Genomic DNA, 7,314 nt, shown 5'->3' with positions numbered 1-7,314 from the left:
CTGCTCGGGACTCCTCTCTAGGGAAGTCCCTGACACACTGTCCATATATGGACAGCCATGTCAGGGAATTCCACAGAGTCCCGGAGCAGAGCCTGTACTAGCGCTCTGCTCGGGACTCCTCTCTGGGGAAGACCCTGACACACTGTCCATATATGGACAGCCATGTCAGGGAATTCCACAGAGTCCCGGAACAGAGCCTGTACTAGCGCTCTGCCCGGGACTCCGCTCTGGGGAAGACCCTGACACACTGTCCATATATGGACAGCGATGTCAGGGAATTCCACAGAGTCCCGGAGCAGAGCCTGTACTAGCGCTCTGCTTGGAACTCCTCTCTGGGGAAGACCCTGACACACTGTCCATATATGGACAGCGATGTCAGGGAATTCCACAGAGTCCCGGAGCAGAGCCTGTACTAGCGCTCTGCTTGGAACTCCTCTCTGGGGAAGACCCTGACACACTGTCCATATATGGACAGCGATGTCAGGGAATTCCACAGAGTCCCGGAGCAGAGCCTGTACTAGCGCTCTGCTCGGGACTCCTCTCTGGGGAAGACCCTGACACACTGTCCATATATGGACAGCGATGTCAGGGAATTCCAGAGTCTCGGAGCAAAGCCGATACTAGCGGCTCTGTGTCCTGCGGGCCGCAGATGACAGCCCCAGGGGCCGCAAGCGGCCAGCGGGCCGCGTGCTTGAGACCCCTGTCCTAGGGGGAACTACACTGGGGGATTCACTTGTTGAGAAGGATCTGGGTGTACTTGTAAATCATAAACTAAATAACAGCATGCAGTGTCAATCAGCTGCTTCAAAGGCCAGCAGGATATTGTCGTGTATTAAGAGAGGCATGGACTCGCGGGACAGGGATGTAATATTGCCACTTTACAAAGCATTAGTGAGGCCTCATCTAGAATATGCAGTTCAGTTCTGGGCTCCAGTTCATAGAAAGGATGCCCTGGAGTTGGAAAAAATACAAAGAAGAGCAACAAAGCTAATAAGGGGCATGGAGAATCTAAGTTATGAGGAAAGATTAAAAGAATTAAACCTATTTAGCCTTGAAAAAAGACGACTAAGGGGGGACATGATTAATTTCTATAAATATATTAATGGCACATACAAAAAATATGGTGAAATCCTGTGCCATGTAAAACCCCCTCAAAAAACAAGCGGGCACTCCCTCCGTCTGGAGAAAAAAAAGGTTCAACCTGCAGAGGCGACAAGCCTTCTTTACTGTGAGAACTGTGAGTATAATATAATGCTATATTGTATTAGTTCGGACTTTTCCGGACGGCTCGATACCAATTATGTTAACTTTTATTTAGGGAAAAAATGGTAAAAGGGGGATTTTTTGTTTGAACATTTAAAAAACTTATTTTTAACAGTTTTTAACTTTTTATTTTTTATTTTTAGAGGCAGGGCTTCAATGGCAGACCTGGGGGCCTTCATTAGGCCCCCAGGCTGCCATGACGACCATCAGCACCCTGCGATTGCATCGCAGCGGGGTGATAGCACGTTGGAGAAGGCCGCCCTCTGATTCTAGCATTTGAAGTTCAGTACAAAAACTGAAGGACTTAGAGCCAATTTTTTACCAATATTTTTAATTTCCAGAGGCAGTTTTGTCTATTAGAGCAATTCTATGAACTGAAATCATAGTTACCAACAGTCTCGAATTTACAGAGATCGTCCTGGGTCGTTTCCCGGCAACTGCCACATTCAATTGTATCTGCGTCCTCGGGATGCAGATACAATTTAATACTCGGGCAGAGCGGGAAACGATCTGCTTCCTGCTCTGCCATTCACTCCTAGAGCGGAATCCCCGGCCAGAGCGTTGCTGACGTTCTGGCTGGGAATTCCAGCGCTACAGGAGGAGCCCCTGACTTCACCGCCTATAAAAGGACAGTGACATCAGGGCCACCTCCTGCAGCGGAATCCCCGGCCAGAGCGTTGACGATTCTCTGGCCGGGGATTCCTCTCCTAGAGGAAGCCCCTGTCACTGTCCATATATGGACAGTGACATCAGGGGCTCCCTCACGCAAGGAATTCCCGACCAAAGCGTCAGCAATGCTCTGGGTGGGGATTCCCCTCCTAGAAGGAGCCAATGGCACTATCTACAAGGGGGTGTGTGGCGCTATGCAAGGGGGAGTGTGTGGCACTATCTACCAAGGGCACTGTGACACTATCTACAGGGGGGCCATGTTGCACCAGCAACAGAGAGCTGTGTGGCACTATGTACAGGGGGGCCGTGTGGCATTATCTACAGAAAGCAGTGCGTGGCAATATCTACAGGGAGCAGTGTATCTACTGGTGGCAGTTTAGAGCACCATATACAAGGGACACTGTGATAGTGTGGCACTATCTACGCTGGTTTTTACATTGCCAGTAGTAGTCAGCATATATTACCTAGCTCTAGTGATAAAGTGAGACATTACCTGCCTGTTAACAACCGGATAACCAGAGAGATACAAGCCACCACAGTAGTTGTCAGCCAAAGTAGTTTAGAAATTTTTGTTCCTTTATTTGGATGCAGAAATTCTGGAAATTAAGCCACGCCCACTAGCCACACCTACCAGACAAACCACGCCCTATAAAACACACCCACAAAAGGTGCCAGACCCTAAGTGTCCCAGGAAAACAATTCAAATGTTGGCAACTATGTGAAATTTCCACATATTTATTGGCTTCAACTGTATGTACTGTTATACATTAGTTCTAATTCTACTGTAAAGGTTCTGCCAGACACAGCTTCTGTGTCGACGCCCGTGGTTAATCAGTCTGCACCTGCTCCTAGGTCTGATAGAGTGACTCGATCTGCTACCACTCAGGCTGGTAGGCTCAGGAGTGGGAGAACTTATCACAGCCTGGCCAGACGGTTCTAGCTCTCGCCCTCGGTCTATTTATACCTTCATTTCCTGCTTGTCCTCTGCCTGTGATTCTTTCCTGTTTCCTGGCTCTGCTGCTCCTGCTATTATTATTGACCTTGCTTCATTTTGACCCTGGCTTTACAGACTACGCTCCTGCTCTGCGTTTGGTACCTCGTACACTCCTGGTTTGACTCGGCTCGTTCACTACTCCTGTTGCTCACGATGTTGCTGTGGGCAACTGCCCCATTTCCCTTAGCTTCTGTGTACCCTTGTCTGTTTGTCTGTAGTACACTTATTGAGCGTAGGGACCGTCGCCCAGTTGTACGCCGTCGCCTAGGACGGGCCGTGCAAGTAGGCAGGGACTGAGTGGCGGGTAGATTAGGGCTCACCTGTCTGTCTCCCTACCCTGTCATTACATCTACTTCTTATTAGCTATAAATCAGTTCTATGAGTACGTGAATTTCAATTCTCGAAACAATGTGGGAAAGAGATACCTTACTAAGGCCTCGTGTTTGCAACCATATTATGGCTCCCTATAACCGCTGAGTTGTATAGAACCGTAATACAGTCCCACATACGTGTTTGAGGCCTTACTGTACCTCCATATTGTAACGTCTATGGCCACCACCATCATTCTGACTTAAACCTCGACGGCCGTGGCCATGGACATCTTACCTGCGTGCAGCGTCGTCCTTCTGTGAGGCTTCGGTACTGACTTCCGGACATCGAGACTATCTCCAGCGGGCGCGCGCCCGCGCGTGCACAGTCTTAAAGGTCCAGTGCGCGCCTTTTGCAGGAAGTCTGCAATCTAGCCCAGGATGCCCTGGGCTATAAAAAGGTCTCTGCCCTCTTGCTCCTTGCCAGAGCGTTGTTTGTTACCCTTAGTTTGTCATGCTAATGGTCTCCCAGTGTCTTCCAGTTTCCCATTGTACCTTGTTCCCGTATCCTGTTTCCGTGTTACCCAGTTCTAGTGCCGTACTGTGCTGTTTCCGTGCTGTGCTACAATCTACGCTTGATTTGCTACGCCTCATCTGACGTCTTCCCGCCGCCTGGTCCAGGACGTGCCTGCCTCGCTACTGTCTACGTTGCCTCAGGTATCCTCGCTGAACTATTGAACTCTGTACTTTACCTGTTTGGCCAGCTACCATCCTGCTACGCAGTACGGCCCAGTGGGTCCACACCCCGCTTCGTGACACATATGCGTCTTGTCTCCTACAAAGGTCTTTTTCTCTTGCATTCCATATGAACCAAACAGAAAAAATGAACCAAGTTCCATCGGCCACCATATTACAGAGCAATTCTCTCCATAATACAGCGCCGTACTGTGCATCATACAGCGATACAGGGACTCTTTGTGCTACCATACAGACTCCTGCACACGGCTGTCACGTACTCTCTGCCAGCGGCTCCCTTGGTCTCCAGGACATCGAGAGTTACTCGCTCGGGCGTCGCCCGTCCTGGCAGAGTGAGGCAGTCTGCAGCCAATAGGAGCTCAGGAACATCAGGCCAATCAAAGCCTGGCTGATGTTCCTGAGCTCCCGCCCTCTCCTTATTTAGTTCAGCCTGGGATAGTTGGTCTTTGTCTGTAATTAGTCTAGCGTCCATGGCCGCGGGCCGTCGGGTTCACTCACCTCCTGACGCCCGCAGCCATGGATCCGTGAGCGCTGGTCCCCATCTCCCTCCTAGGAGATGCCAGCGCTCACTTCCGCTCCATTCGGCCTTAAAGGGCCAGCGCGCGCAAATAGGAAATCGTCATCATCATCAACTGCCACGATTTCCTGGTCTATAAGAAGGCTCCTGGCCTTCTAATCCTTGCCTGAGCATTGTTAGTTTTCCCAGTCTGTCTTGCAAATGGTCCCTTAGTGTTTCCCGTTCCAATTGTTACCCGTGCCTTGTTACCCGTTCGTGTTTCCCGTGCTGTGCCTTAGTATCGAGTCGTGCCACGTCCTGTGTCATCTGCCACGTCCGGAGGAATCCGCCACGTCCTGTGTCATCTGCCTCATCCGGAGGAGTCCGCCACGTCCTGTGTCATCCGCCACGTCCTGTGTCATCTGCCACGTCCGGAGGAATCCACCACGTCCTGTGTCTTCTGCCACGCCCGGATGAGTCCGCCATGTCTGGCGCAACTTGCGGCTCCTGTGTCATCCGCCACGTTTGGCGACACCTCCTGCACCCATCTCATCTGTGCCAGAGCTGCGGCTGCCATCTGGACTATTCAGGTACCCTTGTGCGGGACTGTAATGTCGGGGTAGGGAGACAGACAGGTGAGCCCTAATCTACCCGCCACTCAGTCCCTGCCTACTTGCAACGACCCACCCTAGGCGACGGGGTACATCTGGGCGACGGTCCCTACACTCAATAGGTGCACGACAGACAAACAGACAAGGGTACAAAGAAGACAGGGAAATGGGGAAGTTGCCCACGGGGACACCGTGAGCAACAAGCGAAGTGAACGAGCCGAGTCAAACCAGGAGATGAGCGAGGTACAAAAACGCAGAGCAGAAGAGTGGTCAGTAAAGCCAAGGTCAATCACAAGCAGAGGATCAGTAGTTCAAGAAGCTGCAGCAGGGCCAGGAAACCAGCAGAGAAGAATCACAAGCAAAGGAGGAACAGGAAAGGCAGGTATAAATAGACAGAGGGCGGGAGCTAGCTCCGTCTGGCCAGGCTGTGATAGGCTCTCCCACTCCTAAGCCTGCCATCCTGGGTGGTGGAAGATGGAGTCAGTCTCACAGACATAGAAGCAGGTGCAGACTGATTACCTATGGGCAACAAAAACCTATAGTTTAGAGTCTGACACACCAAAATAATTATAAAATAGAAAATTTATTGAATACATCTAAAAAATACCACAAAAGTTAAAACAGAGATGATATCCACAGTACAGAAAGACAACCAGATTAATTGTATATAATAATTCCAGATATATGGGTAAAGGGCAACACTGTTCAAATACAGGAATACATCCACAATGGGTTACAATTGTGTAAAGTAATATACATATTCTAATACATTAACCAGCAAAGTAGGCTATTCAACATTAACCAGCAAAATAGGCTATTCAGCAAACAGAGCAAATCTCCCACGTATTTGTCACTCTCACATCTTTAAAGTATAAATTAAATAAACATCAATGAATGAGTGTACACAAGTATAAATACCCCTGAATAAAGCCAAATGCAAAAATCAGTAGAAAAAACAGTGAAATACTAGTACCATGCACAAGTAAAATACATGGCTCTATTTAAACAGACATATGAAATAGGAGCAGGGCAATAGCTGTAATGTCCACCCCATTTGCAGACACTCAAACACCCATTAGGTAGAATGTGATAGAAAGAAACTTTTTGCTGGAAAACAGGCATATGCTGGAAGCGGAGTTCATACCCATAGTAACAGGTCACCATCTCTGGTGTCAACCCCGACGCGCGTTTCAGCTCCTTTTTCATGTGTCTGTTTAAATAGAGCCATGTATTTTACTTGTGCATGGTACTAGTATTTCACTGTTTTTTCTACAGATTTTTGCATTTGGCTTTATTCAGGGGTATTTATACTTGTGTACACTCATTCATTGATGTTTATTTAATTTATACTTTAAAGATGTGAGAGTGACAAATACGTGGGAGATTTGCTCTGTTTGCTGAATAGCCTATTTTGCTGGTTAATGTTGAATAGCCTACTTTGCTGGTTAATGTATTAGAATATGTATATTACTTTACACAATTGTAACCCATTGTGGATGTATTCCTGTATTTGAACAGTGTTGCCCTTTACCCATATATCTGGAATTATTATATACAATTAATCTGGTTGTCTTTCTGTACTGTGAATATCATCTCTGTTTTAACTTTTGTGGTATTTTTTAGATGTATTCAATAAATTTTCTATTTTATAATTATTTTGGTGTGTCAGACTCTAAACTATAGGTTTTTGTTACTAATCAGCGGGTTCACCGTTATTACCATGCGTCTTTCCCCATAATTTATTATGTTATAAGTCAGATTTTTTGACTACAATAAATGTATCGGGGGAACTTCTTTCGTGGTGTTCTTCATGTAGGTATACTACTGATTACCTATGGGCGTCGACACAGAAGTTGTGTCTGGCAGATCCTTTACAGTACCCCCCCTTTTATGAGGGGCCACCGGACCCTTTTTAGGTGGACCTGGTTTATTGGGGAAACGAAGGTGGAACCTCCTGAGCAATACCCCAGCGTGAACATCCCGGGCGGGTACCCAAGTCCTCTCCTCAGGCCCGTATCCCCTCCAATGGACCAGGTACTGGAGGGAGCCTTGGACCATCCTACTGTCCACAATCTTGGCCACCTCGAATTCTACCCCCTCAGGGGTGAGAACAGGGACCGGAGGTTTCCTCGAGGGAGCCAAGGACGGGGAGCAGCGTTTAAGGAGGGAGGCATGAAACACGTCGTGTACTCGAAAAGACGGGGGCAACTCCAGTCG

This window comes from Rhinoderma darwinii, chromosome 4, assembly GCF_050947455.1.
Source record: "Rhinoderma darwinii isolate aRhiDar2 chromosome 4, aRhiDar2.hap1, whole genome shotgun sequence".
In the NCBI taxonomy this organism is placed as follows: Eukaryota; Metazoa; Chordata; class Amphibia; order Anura; family Rhinodermatidae; genus Rhinoderma; species Rhinoderma darwinii.
This window is presented reverse-complemented; position numbering follows the sequence as displayed.